This window comes from Microtus oregoni, unplaced genomic scaffold (genome assembly GCF_018167655.1).
Source record: "Microtus oregoni isolate MIOR12 unplaced genomic scaffold, Mior012 000010F_ref0000083, whole genome shotgun sequence".
In the NCBI taxonomy this organism is placed as follows: domain Eukaryota; kingdom Metazoa; phylum Chordata; class Mammalia; order Rodentia; family Cricetidae; genus Microtus; species Microtus oregoni.
The window spans coordinates 35450883-35470711 of record NW_024543069.1 but is presented as its reverse complement, the minus strand read 5'-3'; positions in this window follow the sequence as shown (position 1 = coordinate 35470711).

Genomic DNA, 19829 nt, shown 5'->3' with positions numbered 1-19829 from the left:
TGCATTGCTTAGTAGGTAGGGTGCTCTCTGACCTCTTCCTGGGTCTGGCGAGTTTTTCTTGTTTTGTACGAAGGCATAGACCTAGGGACCTCCTTTCTTTGCCTGGCTCAGTATTGTTAAAGATTCAGCACACGCCTGAGCGTCTTGAATCCTCCATTCTCTTTTGCACAGAATTATCAGTCATCTCTGGGGAAACCTTGAGGGTAATTCTGAGGACTCGGCTTATCAGAGAATAAGAAAAGTCTCACACTGGAAAAGGAGAGCCACTGCCTGGCTTATCTTGTGGGAAGTTGGATAAGGTCAACAGGATCACACACACACACACACAAAACAAACACACACACACACAAAGTGCCTCTGCCTTGTCTCTGAAGCCTCTATAGAAATTATTGTGCTCTAAATGCAAACTGTCCCCACAGGCTGGGGTGATGGACCGCATGGTCCCTAGCTTAGGAAGCATAGGCTTGAAGCCTTTAGAAGTGGAGTCTTGCTGGAAGTGAGTCATTGGGGGTGGGTCTTGAGGTGTGACAGACAGCTCCACTGCCTATCCAATCTCTGCTTTCTAATTCCAGACAAAATATGGCTAAGGCCCCTGCTGCCACACAGTATTGTATCTGGTGACCCCAAATAAAGTCGTCCCTCCTTGCTTGCTTATGTTGCTCATGTCACGTATGTTGTCCCAGCAGTGAGAAAAGTAACACAGGAACCCCCTCAACTTGGTCACAACACCCCAGTCTATCACCAGAGTAGAGGTGCTGAATGTCACATTAACAATGATATCAACTTTGCACGCAGTATCCAGAAGAGGTATGTCTTCTCTAAAGTCCTGTTCACTAAGAAATGGTCCGCTTCTTCAGCAGCTGCTTTATTTGGCCATTAATTCTTTTCCAAGTTTCAAAGTCGAGATTAGAACTGTAATGATCTATCCTGTCCCTTTAAGAGACAAGCCATGCCCACCCCTGAACCCCCACACCCACCCCTGTCAGCTGAGGCAAGCTGATCTTCAGCTTCCAGCCTGAGTCCCTTCTTTTTTCCATCTCTCCCCTGAAGAGGCAGCTTCTGTCTCACTCCATTCTCCCCACTTCTCCCCCCACTCTCTCTGCTCTTCCCCCTTCTTCTTTTATCCCCTCTCCCCTTCCCTTCCATAACCCACTATATAAATGTCCAACCTCACTCTGCATGGCGTGCCTATCCATGGCTCTGTCTCTTGCCCACCACATGGCTCCACTGCCTGCTGCCTGCCCCCGCTCCAGGACCTGTGGCATGGTGTCATGGCCTGCTGCCAGCTGCAACCACTCTGGAACCTGAAGCATTTTTACTTAATCCATTATAAGAACATGTTAAGAAAGTGTCACAGTGCTCCTGCGCACAGTCAACACAGAGATATGTTCCATTCCAAGAAGCCACAAAGGAAAGAATACACTTCTACCATCCAGCTGAGGTAGCTGCTTAAGGGTTTATTGTATGAATAAAGACATGGGAAGGTGATTAGAGAGAGCTCTAATGAATAGACTAACATTTCAAAAAGAAGAAATAGAGAAATATAGGAAAGCCAAATATGAATGACATAAAAGAAAAAGGAATGGAAACACGAGTCAGAAAGGATCCAGACAAAGAAGAGTTAAGATATGCCTGTCTTCCTGTGCTCTCTGTGATATGACCTTGGAGAGGAAAGGGTTTATTTGGCTTTTGCGTCCTAATCATATCTAACCCCTGAGGGAATTCAGAGCAGAACTCAAGGCAGGAATTTGGAAGCCAGAGTTGAAGCAGAGGTCATGGAGGGGAGCTGCTGACTGGCTTGCTCCCCATGGCTTATTCAGTGGACTTTCTCATAGAACCCAAGAAGGAACACCTGCCCTGGGGTGACACTGCCCACAGTGAGCTGGACCATATCACATCAGTCATTACTAATCCTGAGCGCCCACAGTCTTGCCTACAGGAGACATTTTATCAACTGAGTGACCTCTTTCCAGATGATACTGGCTTGTGCTGGTAAAGTCTAACCAGCACAGGGTTTAAACATCATGAATCAAGTTCCTTACGTGGAATGGTCCGGATAACTTCAGCATGTTGGTTAATCACAAGAAGAGAACTTGGAACTCACAATATCATCAAGACAGTGAAGAATGCATTTATCTGATTAATTATTAACTAATATTTAATGATTACCAATCACACATGTATTTATTTTAACCAGGACAAACTCATTTATGAGGATTTTGCGTGGCCTACTGTTTCGCTTTCTATAACTGCAGCTGCGTGACTAAGATGTCACTTCAAGGAGAAAGGTTCTCATTTGGACTTACAGTTGCAAACAGTCCCGCCCTGGTCCATTTGACTCAATTGCTTTTCTAGGCCTGTGGTGAAGGGTGAGGCCCAGGTGGGGTGACATTTGATGGAACGGAGAAGGTCATGTTGCATGGACAACAGCAAGAGAGGGGATGGAGGGAGAACCCCACCCCCACCCCCCATGACTCCATCAAACTGTGAATCAACAAAGGAGGAGTCCATCAAGAGGTCAGACTCTCCATGATGGCATCATCAGGTCCATTGTTAAACACTGCTGCCCCAAAGACCAAACCTTCCACACAGGAGAGCTTTCGAGGAACATCTAAAATGCAACCCTCTTAAGAATGTTTACAATGTGTGTATCATTTAACAAAGCAGAAAATGGTGCAGGAGCAAAAGCTGAATTTGTGTCTGGGGTTTTCGCTTTGTATCTGAATAGGTGCCGACACAAGACTATGCTCTCAAGTTTTTGGTAGAATTTTATAAAAGAAAAACCTCAGTGTAACCTTATCTTTGCTGCCTCATTCTTTCTGCTTCTTTGAGGGGGAGGATGTTAATTTAGGGTTCTGGTCTTCTGGGTTGAGTTCAATCAGGAGGGAGGCCAGCGGAACTACAATTCTTAAAATGACACACAAACTCAAGAGCTCCCCCCCTTTGGAAGTTGTATATTATATTAAAGTCAGCAATTATATGGCCAGTCCATGGGAAAATGACAGTTCTCTTGCGTCAACGTGATTGTAATTCTAAGGTCCAGTTTCTGCCTCATCTTGGGTGCTGATATCTGGCTGGCTTGCCCAACATCTCAGTCAGATATTCCAAACAGCAGGCAGCCTGCCCTTCTTTACCACAATTCCCTTCACCTACCACTCCTAATTAGCAGTGAAATTTATAAAACTCCCTATGGTTATTTTTCTAAAGTTTTAAATATTTGATTTAAAAAGTTGGATCAGTGACCTACTTCTGAAAAGTCAAGTCCATCTGATGACATTTCATGTAAACCCAGATCTTTTTATAAATAGCTGTGTTTTCCATTTTGTTGCCTTCAAAGCAATTTTTGCTTTCGGGACAAGAATCCCAATCCTAGAATTATTTAACATAAATACAACTTACACTTTCCAACGTTTTCCTTTTGCCTCTCTTTGCTAAATGTAGACAAATCTCTAGTCATCTAAACAAACAGTGGTCGCATCTCAGTTTCTTCATTGCGTTCTGCATGGCTTTGGCATAAAATATGCTCTACAGAGCACGCAAGATGGGCCAGACGGTAAAAGTGCCCGCCGTCAAGACCCGAATTTGTTCCCTGAGACCCATGAGGTGGAAAGAGAGACTGGATTCCTGCCAGTTGTCCTCTGACTCTGACACACACACCGTGGCATGCAAAAAAGCATAGGCATTTGTGCAAAATAAATGAATAAAATAAAAATTATAAATCATAAAAAATAAAGTAAAATCGGCTTTACTGAGGAAGAATGGTTCTGTCCCTCTCCATAAGCGATACTTAGCCACTGCCATACAATGACAGAAGAACACGGTTTAAGTCTTAGTCCATGTGTACGACAGAGGGTTTCGAGTTCGCCATAGCTGAGAATCAAGACACAGAACGGCGAGGCCATGGGTGAGATCCCTTTTCTAATTTGCTGCTGATTCTAGTTGAACGTTCATCTAAAGGTATAACACTCCCCAGGGCAGGTAGGCAGGCATGTCACTGGGCATGCTGTCACCGATAACACCTCCCCTCTGGAGCTGCTGGCAAGTCGAGAGACAGAGCGTCACATTTCTTGGCTTCTTACTCCTTCCTTGATGCTCTGTCCCCATGGAATTCTACAGCAGAGGGATGAAGAGTAAAATGCGCTAAAGGTCATGCTTCTGCCTAGCATAGTCTCTTCCAGTAGCCGAGCATCAGCGGTCCCCGTGACTCACCCCAACACTTCCCTTTATTACATTAAGGCAAAACGTTGAGTTTTCCATGGGCTGGAGTTTGCAGTGCTGTGGTAGAATAGCATCTTAGGATGGTACCCCCCATCCCGGCCTCTGTGTTTACGCTGCCCTGTGGTCCTTTGGCATTAGAACAGCTGAACCATACAGTGTCTCTTGACTTCTGGGGGACATATGCTTATGGAGTCAGAAGATAGTCTCTGAGGGTCGAGTCTCAATTTCTTTACTGAAAAAATACTGCCCACAAGGAAAGCCTGGCAGAAACACTCAATGACTCAAGTGGAATTCTACTGCATCGGCCCTCTGCTTGTCTCTCTCCGCACCTCGAGGTGAAAAGTAGCCCTGCACACTGGGAGAAGGATTGTCTGTGGGGACAACTTGGGACCGTTCCTACTCTGCTGAGAACAGTCTTGACGGAGGCTGAGAAGAGGACTCGGGTCTATTCTTGAAAACAAGTGCAGAGAGAATGTTTGCCTTCTGTTTCCTGGAAGAGACAAAGGAAAGCAAACTCCTCAGAGTATAAATGCTTTCAAAACATCACCAGGATGCCTCCAGAAGTTCCTTGGCCTAGCACTGGAGGACTGTCCCTACCTTGAGTAAACAGGAAGGGTCAGGCGGCTGGAGGAAACCCACTTGAGTTATTGTAGTCCTGGAAAGAGCAAGAACAGAGGCTTGATTCCCATCACCCATTAAAGCACGCCATTGGATGCTGAGATTCTTAATAAAGATATTTTAATCCACTCTCAGCTGAGCCTGGACTGCACTTTGTGACTTCCTGTTTGGTTCTAAATGGCAAACTTCACTTTGTACTAAAACGTTCGCCAGAATGCCTTCCTTTTGTATGTTTATCTATAGACAAGGTCTTGCTAGGTAGCCCAGGCTATCCTACAACTCAGAATCCTTCTGCTTCAGCTCTGAAGTACCGGGATTGCAGGTGTGAGCCGCCACGCTGGATACTTTCCGTTGTTTATAAACCTTCTTATCCCTGAGCAGCTGCTTGTATAGTATGTCACCAGGTCAAATAAGCCAGAGGTTCTCAACCTTGCAATGCTGTGACCCTTTAATAAAGTTCCACGTGATATGGTGACCCCCAACCATAAAATTATTTTTGTTGCTACTTCATAACTGTAATTTTGCTACTGTTATGAACTATAATGTAAATATCTGTGTTTTCCGATGGTCTGAAGTGACCCCTGTGAACAGGTCGTTGTTTAACCTCCACCCCTAAAGAGGTCATGACCCACAGGTTGAGAATTGCTGATCTAAACCTTTAGTGTTAATATTTTCACTCTTATTTTGTCTCCTATTTTCCAAGAGTAACAATAATTCCCACATGCTTCTGGTCCTGCCTTCACATGCCTTTTAAGGCCTAGAGGACATTCACATATCCCTTAAATCCTCACTTTGACTAACAAAAATGTCACAGAAGTGACACTGTACCAGTCTGGGGGCAGCTCCCTGCCTACAGCAGAGAACATTCCATTCTGTCATAGGCTCAGTCACATGGGCAGCCTCTGAGGGATATGTCATCAGTAAGGTTCAAGGGGAACACTGTTCCATTCAGCCTGGGCAACCTAGAGAACCCCCAGATATGAAGAATACACTGCCCTGGGGCTGGAGAGATGGCTCAGTAGTTAAGAGCCTGCTCCTGGAGCTGGGTTCCCAGCATACAAGTCTGGCAGCTTGCAACTAGCTAGAACTCCAGCTCCAGAGGGTCCAGCACTCTCTTCTGACCTCTGAGGCTACCCACAGTAATGAGGACACACCCTTCCACTCTCAAACACATAATTCATTTTAAAATGGATTTTTCACTTAAAAAAATAAGTCGTTTGAAGCCATTGCAGTGTGAAGGAAACTAGGATCATTTCTCCCCCAAATTCAAGTTTGAAACCATTGCCAATGTGAGGCCTGTAGGAAGCGGTTGGTTTTCAAAGCCCTTTCACAAGCAATTGGTCTTCTACAAAGTGAGAGCCCTGTGCCTTTCCGCCCTTTGCATGTGAGTCTGACACCACAAAAAGACCAGCGGGAACAAGCCCCCACCATGTACTGAACACCTCTGAGGCTGGACTTCAGCCTTCAGAGATGTTCTTTGTAATTCACACAGGCTCGGGCATTTCCTCATAGCACCCCAGACAGACCAAGATCTAATGGTTCCTACACAGTAGTAAGCCACTGGGATGAGAGCTGTCTTCATCTTGCCAGGTCAGTTCGTCATGCTGAGCTAGGGCAGGAAGCGGTGACTAAGTACAGTATTGGATGGAGAGGGCAGACGGCACTACAGATGAGAACAGCCAGACGGCCCTTGAGCTGGAGTCAGGAAGAGATCAAGGGACAGTTTAATCAGAGGCTGACATACCATTCCACATCGTCACCGGGCAATATCTCCTCCCACATACCATAGGTTCCCAAGCTCTGAAGTCAGAAGTCTCTTCTTGTGTTCCCAGAGGAGGAGAATTTATACCAGGGTGTGGATGGAACAGGCAAGCGAAGTTTGCTTTTCGCAGGAGAGTAAGCAGAACAAGGTACACCTTCTGGAGCAGAGAACGGACTGAGTCAAGTGTGACGGCAAAGCGGCCTCTCGTTCAACTCGAAAGGAACCGTGAATCAGCTAGAAGACACACCTCAGCTGAAGAATAGTCCAAATCGGGATCTGTGTAAGAAAAGCACCTGAGCAAGCCAGCAAGCAGGGTTCTTATGTGGTCTCTGTTTCAAGCTTAGACTTTTATAATCCTAGTTACTTAGGAGGCTGAGGCAAGAAGATCTCTGGAGTCAGGGTTTTGGGGCCAGACCAATGAGAAGCTGTTTCAAACCACGGAGGAGTTCTCCCACATAGGTGGTCACTCCCTGCACATTCTCCGACACTCAGCTTCACCTCCATCTTGGCTTCCTGCCCTGCTGATGCTGAGGAATCCAGCCCCACAAAGTAGAATCCATGGTCATCGGGGTTGAGCCTGGGCTCCCTCATGACTTTCAGTTGCTTTCCAGGTCTGACAAGTCACCCACAGAGGACAGGAACAGATCTGGGTTCAGTGCAGCGTGTCCGAAGAGAAAGACAAAAACCCCATAAACATCTGAGGACGCACTGGTCTGTTACTTGGGAACAAATAACAGAAGCCAATGGCAGACCTTACCTTCCATATTCCTTCATCATAGGCAGGCAAGAAAAAGTTCCTGTCTACAAAATGAAAATAGTCCCTGAGCAGATGTGTGGAAGGAGAAATAATCTTCAATCAGAGAATTGGAGAAGGCTGTGTTTCATATAAGAACCTAAATAATTAAAGATCTAATCTTTCAAAATATCTAACTATTAACATGCCCAGAGCCTACTCCTAATGTTCCTGGTATTGAGAGAGCAGAACTAAGTAATGAGAAGTGAATAAATTCATAAAAATTGTCCATAATGTTTACTTGGTTTTATTCCAAATCTAAACAAGGACTTTTGTAACCTAATAAATTGATATATTTTAATATCCAGACCTTTTGATCAAATTAATAATAGTTTCAAAGGAATTAGAAAAACTACAGACCATTCTGTTGGTCTAATTTGTTTGTCTGGAATATGGTGTTCAAAACTACCAGCCTATATGGACCAAGCAATCCCACAGTGACCATGCAAGGGGACACCAGGGGCTTGGGTCCAAACAATGCCCTAGAATGTAGAGTGCTTGTCACAGAAATTCAATCACTGCCACACATACACATACATTACATGCACATACACATATACACACATACACACAGACAAACATGCACATACAGACACATACACATAGACATACATACACACATATGCACAGAATAGACATACACACACACACACACACACACACACACACACACTTTGTTTTGTATTGATCATCTTTATGTGGAACAGGATCTGGAAAACAATGGACCCCAAAGAATTCTGATCTGCACCACCCCCTTATCCCGTTCCCATATGGGGGAAGGGAGCTGAAACTCTGGCGCCAGAAGAGGAAGTTGCCTCCCAGGAAGAGACTCCACACAGTTCCAGCAGCTAAGTCTGCCTACCTCCTGGTTTTCAGGCCATCTTCTGTAAAAGTGTAGTGCCCTGCAGGAAGGGGTGGGGGCAGAGGGAGCAATGGCGTGTTTCTCTCTCTGCTTCTGCCAAACTATAAATACATCCATTTCTCTTACCAATTTCTGTGTTCTAATTTTTGAAAACAGAGAGACGAAGGCCTCAGGTTTATGTAGGAGATCCCAGGCCTAATCCCAGGTCACTTTGCTGTACCTGCTGTAAGGATGCTTCCGTTAGAGATGTTTTAAGGTGAGAGGTTCTCACCTACAGCAGTGTAACAACCAGAAAGTCAGCTCCCCCAGGGCAAGGACGCTATTTGCTTCTACTGTAGATGGGCAACATCCAGCTCCTGGGTACCGTGAAGAGGTCAGTTCTTTCCATCCTTGCCTGGCATTCAAAGTGTTACTGTCAAGTCAGGCTGGTGGTGCATGCCTGCAATCCCGGCACTCAGGAGAGACAGGGACAGAGGGATCAGCAGTTCGAGGCTAGGTTCAGTTAGTTGCACAGAGGACTTCTGGTGAGACCTTGCCCCCCCTAAAAAGAAATTTTTGCACCCCAATAAACATCTCCACTGATGCAATAATCCAAGTCAGACCAAATCGAACCAAATTAGTAATTGCCCAGGTATAATGGATACAAACGCTCTCATATGACTTCCTAGCCCCCCAGGAAGCAGATGGGAAAGGAAGACCAGAAAACCATGTGTTTGTTCTCTGGGGGGCAGTTTAAATACCCCGTGGGTATTGAGCATCTCTGGGAGGAGTCATCTTTTGGTGAGCTTTCTCAGGAGTGGAGTCTGGACTAAGGCAGCTCCCAGGGGAGTGGGCTTGTGGTAGAACTTCCACCTGAACTTTCCAGACTCTTTGAATATATGGATGCCAGGGGCTGGAGTGAGGTTTTTACCCAAACATCCCAGACTCTTTGGGTATGGGGATGCCAAGGGCTGGAGGGACGCTTCCACCCAAACAATAAAATCTTTTCTTCTAAGTGAAATATCCAGATGAGTTTTATTCTGTGGTTGATGCTGTTTATGTCCTAAGAATATCAAGAAGGCACCAACTGTTTGGTGCCTGAAGACACTGTACCTAAGGAAGCTTGCTGCCTTCTCAGCTAGGAAGCTACCTTTTCTTTAAGTGATGGAGAATTAAAACCCACCTCCACATTATCAGTCAGGCATGGCCTCACTATAGAAAGTTGTCTGCAGGCTGCCTTTGATGTTGGGGGGTACGGGGCATGCTACCTGATGAGCCTGTGGCAACCTGGCCCTGCTCTGGGCCTTCGCATGCACACTTGACCCCCACCCCCTCCTCCAAATCTCATGTTTGGGCACCCTATATTCTGGTAAGAACAGTAGCACCTGTGTATAGTGGAAATACATCAAAATCAAGGGAAGTGATCCAATTTTTCAAGCAGATAGCCATCTCTTTCGCAGAAAGCCGTTCTGCGCGTTCCTTCACAGTTCTCCAATTACCCTTGCACGTGCTTAAATATTTTCTTCAGGTGCTGCCTAGCGGCAAGAAAACCCTTGCATGTCTCAGGTGGAGCTGAGAAATAGTGAACAAGCCTAAGGGGGAAAGCAAAATTGAATTTCCAATTTAATTAGCTCCCTAATTGTGAGGCCCAGCCTATTTGATGCATCTGGAAACATAATCAATTATGATTTATTTATACCCCGCTTAAAATGCATTTTCCCCATTTTCTAAAAACCCTGTCACAATGAAAACTTTTTTTTTTTCTAAATGAGCAGTTTCCTGTGTTAGTTTGAAGTTCAAGGAAGCACAGTCTGGTTATATACACATCGCTGTAAGGTCAGTCAGTCTCCAGCCCTTGCCATTCTATGGCACAGCCATCACCAGGGCCAGCTTTTAACAACGCTGCTGAGGACCTGAACTCGGAGCCTCTTGTTTGTACAACGAACGCTCGCCCCACTGAGCCAGATCCCCAGACCAAATCTGGGGCTTATTAGGTTCTTGCTTCTTTCTGACTAGTTAACACATCTATTGGACAAGGTTTACAGAAAGCAAGGGAGTAATTTCTTTAAGTTATCTGAAGACTCAATACTCTTTCCTTTCAGGGCTTGGAAGGAATTTCAATGGAAGAACACTTGCCTAGCTCGCACAGTGCCCTGAGTTTGGTCTCCAGTAGGCAAAAGACGATCTTGTAGCCAACATGGCCGCTTTATCACCTGCTGGAGCAGTTCTCACTCCCAATCTGCACCCACGGTTTGCAAAGAAGAGTGATTGCATGGCACCCCACCTCTCCATCCCAAGATGCAGAGAGTGAGTCTGTGTGGTGTGGTGTGAAGGGGACCTGCATCTTCTTCCAGGTCCTGGACAACTGATCCAGATTTAGTTATCCGTCAAAAATATGTTCCGTTCTTAGATGCTCAGTTAGGGCACCAGGCTCTATGGAAGAAGATGGGACGGTGTCTCCACGGCTTTCCCATGGAGGTTTCAGCACTGTAGGAGTGGCAGGGCCACCAGAGCCATTGTGGTTCCACCACTGTAACCATGAACACACCCCTGTAGGTGGTGGGACGGAGCAGCAGCTGTCCATTTTGTGGATGGGCGTGTGAGGGCTAAGTCGCAGTGTGGAGATTGTAGCTCTGTCTCTCTCTCTGTCTCTCTCTCTCTGTCTCTGTCTCTCTCTCTCTGTCTCTCTCTCTCTCTCTCTCTCTCTCTCTCTCTGTCTCTCTCTCTCTCTCTCTCTCTCTCTCTGTCTGTCTCTCTCTCTCTCTCTTTAATTTGGGAACTTTGAGGGCTCATCTCACAAAGCTTGTAACAGCCTCCTTCTTACTTATGGAAACATCTCAAATATTCTCTGCAAAAGACTCTCTGTGCATGTTCAGAGAATCCTCTGTGTTGTGTGCTTCTGATGCTAATGGTACCCAAAACACACAGAACATTCCAGCTACCAGCTCTAGTCATGAACTGATGGCTACCTTACCCCTCACAGTGCCCCTTTCCCAGAAGAGCCCTGCCAGAATACAAAATGTTCTGATTCCTCAGCAACCACAAGTGTAATGCAAAGACTTTTCCTGGAGCAGCCCCCGTCCTGCAAACTCTCAAAGCCTGCTTGTTTGCTATCAGCTGTATCTTCTGATCTCCACTAACACATGTGCTCCGAGCTCAGTCTTTGTTCACACCGTTAAAGAGCCCTGGAGGACCACAGCCTCTGCCTTCATGTACTCTCCTGAGATGCCTTTAATGTATGGACCTTAGGGAAATGTGTTTAGGTATGAAAGGGAGTGTGTGTGTGTGTGGGGGGGGGTGTTTAAAGTCAAGGTCACATGGCTCTAAAACCCCCACCTTTCTCTCCACCTTCTGTTCATAACTGGGAAGTGTCATCGTAACTTTCTTTGGGAGATATATATGTTCCAGAAGCGCGTGTCAGTTGCTAATCAAAACAGTACCTTGGCTTGACACTGGTGGCACGTGCCTTTTATCCCAGCACTCAGGAGGCAGAGGCAGGTCAATCTCTATGGGTTCAAGGCCAGCCTGATCTACAGAGTGAGTTCCAGAACATCCAGGGCTACAGAGGGATACCCTGTCTTGAAAAAAACAAACAAAAACAAACAATCCAGTACCTGGATTCCGTTCTTAAGAAAATAAGAATATTTTTCACATTTCCACTTCTTTTCTTCTGTACTCAAAGATAACCGAATGTTTGTGGCGACCACGGGACACTGACGGCCCTCGGGGAATGTCATACCTGTGCTAAAGTCTGACTCCAAATGTCAGCTGGAGAGCTGGAGTGTTGCCAGTCTAGAGACAAGCAATCTGAGGGGTCTTTAGCCCCTCAGTGTTCTTTACTTGCCCACCTCAGAGTGACCTCCCATCCTCAGCTTTCTGTCAAAACCTGTGGAATCCATCATCAGTCACTTAGCAACCACCTGGATCTACTAGCCCCAAAGCTAAGAGCATCCCAAGCCGACATCTGAGACACAGTGGAGTTTTATCACTTTTTAGTAAAAGCTGTGATTTATGGCTTTCTTCTGTTCTGTGACCCTAAGATTCGGGGACTCCCCTCACCCTGGAGTGCGGCGTGCCATTTCCCCCAAAAAGTATTGCAGGGACCATTGTCCTGGGGATGTTTGCAGAGAGCCCCACACCCCAACTGTATTGAGAGCTGTTTGTTGGCAGGCCCACCCCACACCCAACTATCTTGTGAGCTGTCTGTTAGCGGAACCCGCCCCACATTCCATCTATCTAGAGAACTATCTAGAGAACTATCTAGAGAACTAGGTGTGACCTGACCTATCTTAACCTCCTGGCCGACGACCTCGTGACCGGCTCGACTATTGCTGCAAGATCCCTTCCTGCCCTGGTCATGCCCCTGCCCCCCATCCCAACCCAAATTCCCCATCCAGGGGCTATATAAGCCGCAATCATGACGCTAATAAACGGAGGCTTTGACAACATCTTGCTTGGCCTCGTTCCTCTCTCTTGCCCATGTCTTTTCAGATAGCTCCTCTTCGGGACCCTGGAATAACAGACCTGCCAGGCGGGTTACAACCCTAGACTAACTGACCTGCTAGGCGGTTACACAGCGTTAAGACAACATGAATCTGTGTTCTCTGGCTATGGCAAACCCTTATTTCTACAAATGTGGAACTTTGTTCAGTTTCTAGAAATGCCAAGACCCCGCCCCCTACTCCCAAGCTTTTCTGACTACCAGATGTCTACCAGCAAAGAGCAGAAGGCAGGAAGTTCCAGTGATGGACCATTGTCATTGAGCCCTTGTCATGGGATGTTTGACTCACTGACTTATTCCTGTCTTGCCACGGCTCTTCCCGTGGTGCTTCCCACCAAGATTAAATGCGGTTTTCTTCTTTAAAAAAAAAAAAAGTTTCTGGGGAAATGAATGGGATGGAGATGCATGACGTGAGAGACACAGATCGAACAGGAAAAGAAAAGTTTCTGATTAAGTACTACTCTTAAATTTTTGAAATCAATTATAACAAGGCTTATTAAAAATTTATCACGTTTGTTTATTTATTTATTGTGTGTCCTTCTGGCTGCGTGTTGCTTTTATTGGTTAATGAATAAAGAACTGCTTTGAGCCTATGGCAGGGAAGAACAGAACTAGGCGGGGAAAGCTAGGCTGGATGCTGGGAGAAAGAGGGTAGCGTCAGGGAGAAGCCATGGAGCTGCTGCCAGAGACAGACGTGCTGAAACTTTGCTGCTAAGCCACAGATTAATGGAGATGGGTTAAATTAATCTAAGAGCTAGCCAATAAGAAGCTAGAGCTAATGGCCCAAGCAGTGATTTAATTAATACAGTTTCTGGGTGATTATTTCTGGGCTGAGCAGCCGGGAGCTAACTAGTGGCCTCCTTGCAACGATTGTGTGTTCCTGGGCCCTCTCCCACACACACTTGGAGGTCAGGGGACCTTATGCCATGTGGACCCCCAGGACTGAGTTCAGGCTATCAAGCCTGACACCAGCTGTTCTTATTCACAGAGCCATTACACTAGTTTCTTACTGTGTCAAAACTTACCAAAAAAAAAATTAGCTGTGCCCATTTCTTCCTTTCACACGTAAGATTCAGAAGAGCTCTAGCCTTTCCGTTGATTTCATGCACTCAGAAGGAATGAATACTAATTCCCTTCGTCTTCGCTTCTCATGTTTTACTGAACTGTTTCTTGAGGCACGGCTCGTGTAGCCCAGGCTGGCCTTAAATTTATTACGTAGCTGTCTCCACCTCTCCTAGGATGAGATTAGGGATTAGCATAGTGCCAGTGACAGAAACCAGGCCTCGGTGGGACCCTCGGTTAAAATTCCACAGCTTTGTTCTGCTTGTCCTCCAACATAATATGATAATATGCAAGAATAACAAGTGCCCATAGAATCTGGCCTCCCATTTAGTTACTTTATCTGCAATGAACAAACTACCTCACTCCTAAGTTTCTTTAATTCTCTCCCCCCCCCTCCCCCCAGATAGAGTCTCTCTAGCTGTCCTGGAACTCACTCTGTAGAACAGCTATCCTCAAAGTCACACAGGGCCACCTGCCACTGCCTCCCAAGCGCTGGGATCATAGGTGTGCACCGCCATGCCTGGCTCTTTAATTTGTTCTAGACCGTTGCTAACAGCCCCTTTGACGGACTTTTGTTAGGGTTAAGTGCAGGAGGGTTGTACAGTGCCCCCTCTGCATGATGCCTGGAGCACAGCTCTTGGTAAATTACTTTCTGTCCCTTTCTCCTAGGCACACACAAGAGCAGACAAGAGATTTCTCCTTCACAAAAAGGGGGAAGGGTAGAAAAATAGCAAGATCACCATATTAGCTTTCTACCAGAACTCAGGATCCTCTAAGGAAGGCATTTCCGGCCACCTTGGCAGGTTGTCGGGACTTAGCTCTTTTTGGATGCCCTGGCTGCATGGCTTGGGTCTGGTGCCGCCTCAGGCCTCCACCTAAGGAGGCCCACTCCTGGCAGACAGAGCCTCTGATTGCCTCACACCCTTGCCTTCTGCCTGCTGTTCTCATTTCCCCAATTCCGGAGCCAATGTTCTCCTTCTTTAAATCCAGGGCGCCCTGAGGATGGAAACCCGCAGGGAGGCAAATGAAATTAATCCTGTTGTCATTCTTTTGCATTCTAAACTGCTCCGCGAGTGGTGGTGGTGGGGGGGGGGGGGGGGGGGGGGAGCAGCTCCTTCCAGAAAGTGCTGCTGCTGAGAGCAAAGGGAAATGGATCGGAAAAGCAGTTGGTTCAACAGTTAACTCTCCTGTGGGGTTAACGTCCCTCAGCCTGGAGCACCAGGGTGGCACCTCCCGCTTGGTACCGCATCCCACCCCCGTGCACCCCGTGCACCACCTCTTTGTCTTAAGAGAAGTTTCCCTCTAGGGAGAAATATTAAAACGTATGAAGACGATCGGCGAAGGGACTAATCGCGGTTCCTTGTTATAAAAGCTAGACGTATTCTGGTTTTCTTCCCCCATAATCCTGAAGAATTGAGGCTTAGGTCTGGGAAGGTTGACGGAAGACTGTGCCGGGAGTCGGAAGAGAATGTGTGGTGGGTTCCATTTCCACAGCTCGCCAGCCAGTTGCTCCTGTCAGTGCTCCCGTCGATGCTCCCGTCGGTGCTCGGCTCTCTGCCCAAGCTCTTCTGTCTTTCCTTCCTTAAGAATCCTGCCGCAGAGCTGCCACATCCCTGATGAGGCAAACAGAGTCTGCGCTTGCTTCCCAATGCTTACATGATGTGCTCAGGCAGCTCCCTTAGAGAGAAACAGAAAATAACTCAGTCCCCTTTCTTCTACTCTGGATTGTCTTTAGGAACAATGATGGGGTGGGGTGGTTATTGGCCAATACAGTTCTAAACCCCTAACATCTTGGGGAGTCCCTTCATGATCGCCAGGTGATAGCAGGGCTCGTGGTTTCATTAGCAAAATAAGAGAAGAACAAACTCAAACAGAAGCTTGAGGAGTTTAAAAGAAAACTCCCAGGGCAGACAAGTTGCAAAACCTCAGCAGCTTCCCAGACGGAGACAATGGAAGAGAGAGGGAAAAAGCCATGTCCTCCGAGTTAAGCTGCCACAAGGGTTAGGCAGCAGGCAGCCAATTGGCAGGGAAGAGGCGTTTTAACAGAAGCAAGGAAATCCAAAGTACCAGAAAAGGCCCTACATCAGCTCTGGCCAGCACCCGAAAGACAAAAGAAGAAAAGGGAAAAGTTACTTTTTAGGGTGCAGAAAGGCAGTCGGCCCAGCCCAGCAGAGCCTTGTGGTGGCTTGTAGACACCGCACTAGGAGAGGGAATGCTGGGAAGGAAGCACACATTCTATCCCACTGAAAGACTAATTACTCCTCCCACCTCCTACAGCGCTTAGGGTAAACCGACTTTCCTCTCTTTCCGACGGTGACCTTGAGTTCCTGAGAGTGGTCTCTTAGTAAACTTTCTCACTCAGTCAACAGTGCCCAGGGTGACAAACTTGAGTGGAGGACAGGTTTTCTTTGGCTCAGTTTTGGAGGTTTCATTGGTTTGGGGTGGTGTCTGAATGAAAATGGCCCCCATTGGCTCACATATGTGTGTGCTTGGTTCCTAGTTGGTAGGACCTTTTGGGAAGGATTAGGAGGCGTGGCCTTGTTTGGGGACATCTGTCACTGGGGGTGGGACTTGAGGTTTCAAAAGCCATCAGGCCTTTTGCACTGTCTGCTTTGAGGTCGTGGATCAAGATGAGAGCCATTCCTTTACTCTGCCGCCATGGACTTTAACACTCCGAGGCCAAATTAAATGCTTCTTTTATACATTGCCTCAGTTATGATGTTTACCGCAGCAACAGAGATGTAATTGGGACAGCTGGCTCTTCTGCTCCTGGGCTAGAGAAGAGGTGGAGATCCACAACGGGGAGCATGGGTAGCCCAATGCTGCAACCTCGCTACAGTTAGGAAGTCCAGGAGAAAGGGATGGGGCTCTGGATCCCTTTAAGGCTCTGCTCTCAACGACAGGAAGCCTCTCCTGAGGATGAGCCACTTTAGGCTTCCACCACCTCCTCTCTGTGTCAAACAAAGGGACTGAACCTCTTCCACAGAGTCTTTGGGCGGGGGTGGGGGACAATTCAGATCCAAGGTACCTACAGAGAAAATCTCCTATCCCTGGAATCTAAACAAGGGATCTAATTAAAAGGACCTCATCAAATATAATATAAACCAGGCTCCTCATACCTGATCACCCAGGCCTTCCTGCAGGAAGACTTAAATTAATCCAGGTTCTCTCATCCTGGACCTTTTCATATCAGTCACTTTTGTTGCTGTTGTTTTGTTCTGTTTCTTGTTTTTTGTTTTTCGAGAAAGGATTTTTCTATAGCTTTGGAGTCTGTCCTGGAACTCGCTCTGTAGACCAGGCTGGTCTTCAACTTACAGAGATCCACCATCTGTCTCTGCCTCCGGTCTCTGTCCTCCATCTTTGAAGGCCCCTTCCCTGTGCCAGCCAAACCTTGACCCCTCCCCGGAGGAGGGTTAAGACAGCCCACCAAAATCTTGACCACTCCCCCAGTCTATTTAAACTGTTCCCCGGAAAGTCTCCTCGTGGTCACCCCCCCTCCCGGGGGTCACGTTTGTGGCTTCCTGGTTCCCCCTCGGGGCCACCTGAGAGTGAACGAATGCCATTAAACCTGGATATTTTTAATTTGGCTTGTTGTGATTGGGATTTTTGTGCTGGCAGAGAGCTTGCGTTAAAGAGACGCCATGACCATGGCAATCCTTATAAAGGAAAACATTTAGTTTGGAGGCTTGCTCACAGTTCAGAAGTTAAGTCAGCATGGTGGGAAGAATGGCACACACAGGCAGACATGGTACTAGAGAAGGAGCTAAGCGTTCTACATCTGGAGCTACATACAGGAGGAAGAGAGAGAGACACTGGGCCCGTCTTGAGCATTTAAAATTCCCAAGGTCCACCCCCAGTGACACACTTCCCCCAACAAAATCACACCTACTCCAAGAAGGCCACTCCTCCTAATCACTGTCAAGTAGAGCTACTCTCTAATGACTCAAGTATGAGCCTATAAAGACCATTCCTATTCAAAGTACCACATCTGTGAAATAGCCATTAGTGTTTTAGGAAAGGATGAAGGCTCCATTGATGTATATTGTGGTCAAAACTATTACAACAGAAAGTCAACAGAAAACCTGGGTGACTGGCGAGTTAACTTAGAACAACTGGTGTACAAAGTATGAGTAAGTGTCTTAGTTGGGGTTACTGTTGCTATGATGAAGCACCATGACTAGAAGCTACTTGGGGAGAAAAGGATTTATTTCGTTCATAGTTTCAAATACCAGTTCATCATTCACCGCTGTGAGTACAGGAACAGGGTAGGAACCTGGAAGCAGGAGGTAATGCAGAGGCAATGGAGGGGTGCTGCTTCCTGACTTGCTCTTTGTGGCTTGTTCAGCCTGGCTTCTTACAGAACCCAGAACCACCAGTCCAGGGATGACACCACCCATCATGGGCTGGGCCCATCTACCACTAGTTAAGAAAATTCTCTACCGGCTTGCCTACAGCCTGATTTTATGGAGGCATTCTCTCAACTGAGGCTCCCTCCTCTCTGGTAACTTGAGTTCAATGGTTCTCAACCTTTCTAATGCTGTGACCCTTTAATACAGTTGTGGCAACCCCCGACCATAAAATTATTTTTGTTGCTACTTCATGACTGCAAGTTTGCTGCTGTTAAAAATTGTAATGTAAATATCTGGTATGCAGGCTATCTGCTATGTGACCCCTGTGGAAGGGTCATTTTGACCCCCCCAAAGGGGTTACCGCCCACAGGTTGAGAATGGCTGCCCTAGCTTAAGTTGTTGACATAAACTTAGCTCATACACTAAGATACTCTTTGTACTTGAGCATTTAAACTAAAATGCTTTTGGCAAAGGCAGGAAATGATGCGGGAAACGAGGTGACAAGAACACGTGTTTAGGACCACAGCAGGTGTCGGTACATTTAATTCCTGTGGTTCAGTTAGGCTTTCTAGTTAATGTCTGATCTTCATTTTGCAAAAAGGAAGCTAGGAGAAGTTAAATCATTTCTCACAGGTCACATGACTCAAAAGCAGTGCAGACTAGGTTTAACTTTAGGTCTGACTGAAAGGGTTCATGCCTCCTCAAGCAGGCGGGGCAGGGATGAGCTTTCTCACCCTGAGCTGATTCCCGAGTCACAGAAGAACCGCTCCAGCTGGTGGTTAAGGAGGCAGGTAGACCAGTTCACTATTTGGAGTAAGATGAAGAGGGCGAGCGATCAACCAACAGCACTTCAACAGATGGGCACTGATATCAGTCCAGAGAGCTTGTCAAAGGCTTCGTGTTGCTTTTTAAGTGGGAGCCAATTCAGGAAGTGAATAGAGATGAGATGTTTACTGAGAAACCTGATGTCCATCTTGACCAGCTGAGCTCCCATCCCTCTTCCTCCATCAGAGAAGCCTGGTGGTTAGTGACTGCGGCCAGGGTGACTGCAGATGTTTCTGTTACCTTTCTTAGTCAAAAGCACATGTGGGCCTAAACCAACTTTTGTTCCCCCCTCCTGGTGACAAAGTGTCCTTCAGAACGCCCACATTCATTTTTTAAAATGTTTCTTCCCTTAAACAAAATGAAACGAAACTTTTACAAGTTGCAGCATACTCCATTGTGTAGAGCATTTGTCTTTTGCAAGACCTTCCAAAGTTTCTTTGATCTGGGGTTGTCACTCCTGGGTAGAAGGCCTGCCTGGAACATATGAAGCCCTGGGTTCTATCCGTAGAGCCTCCAACACAAAAACCAACAATAAATTGAAATGATTCTGTTCCGTTCTTGGGTCAGTTAGAGGAAATGACATTTTCCTAGAAAACAGTCCCTTTCCAAGGACTCCAGTGTCCCTTGGAAGGCATCAAAGTGGTGTCTGAGGCGCCTTCTGAGACACAAAGGCCTGGTCACCATAGTAACTGTTGTCCCAAATGTCATCAGGGTCCTGCAGTTACTGCTGTCTCCTTGGTCACTTCCCTTGAGGTGGGACTTACTTTCCCTCACCCAGGAGGCAGCTGCAGACCTAACCCTCGGGACTGAGTCTGTGAGTTGTCTATGCTTGCCCAAAACAGTGTGCCCATGTTCCCTTG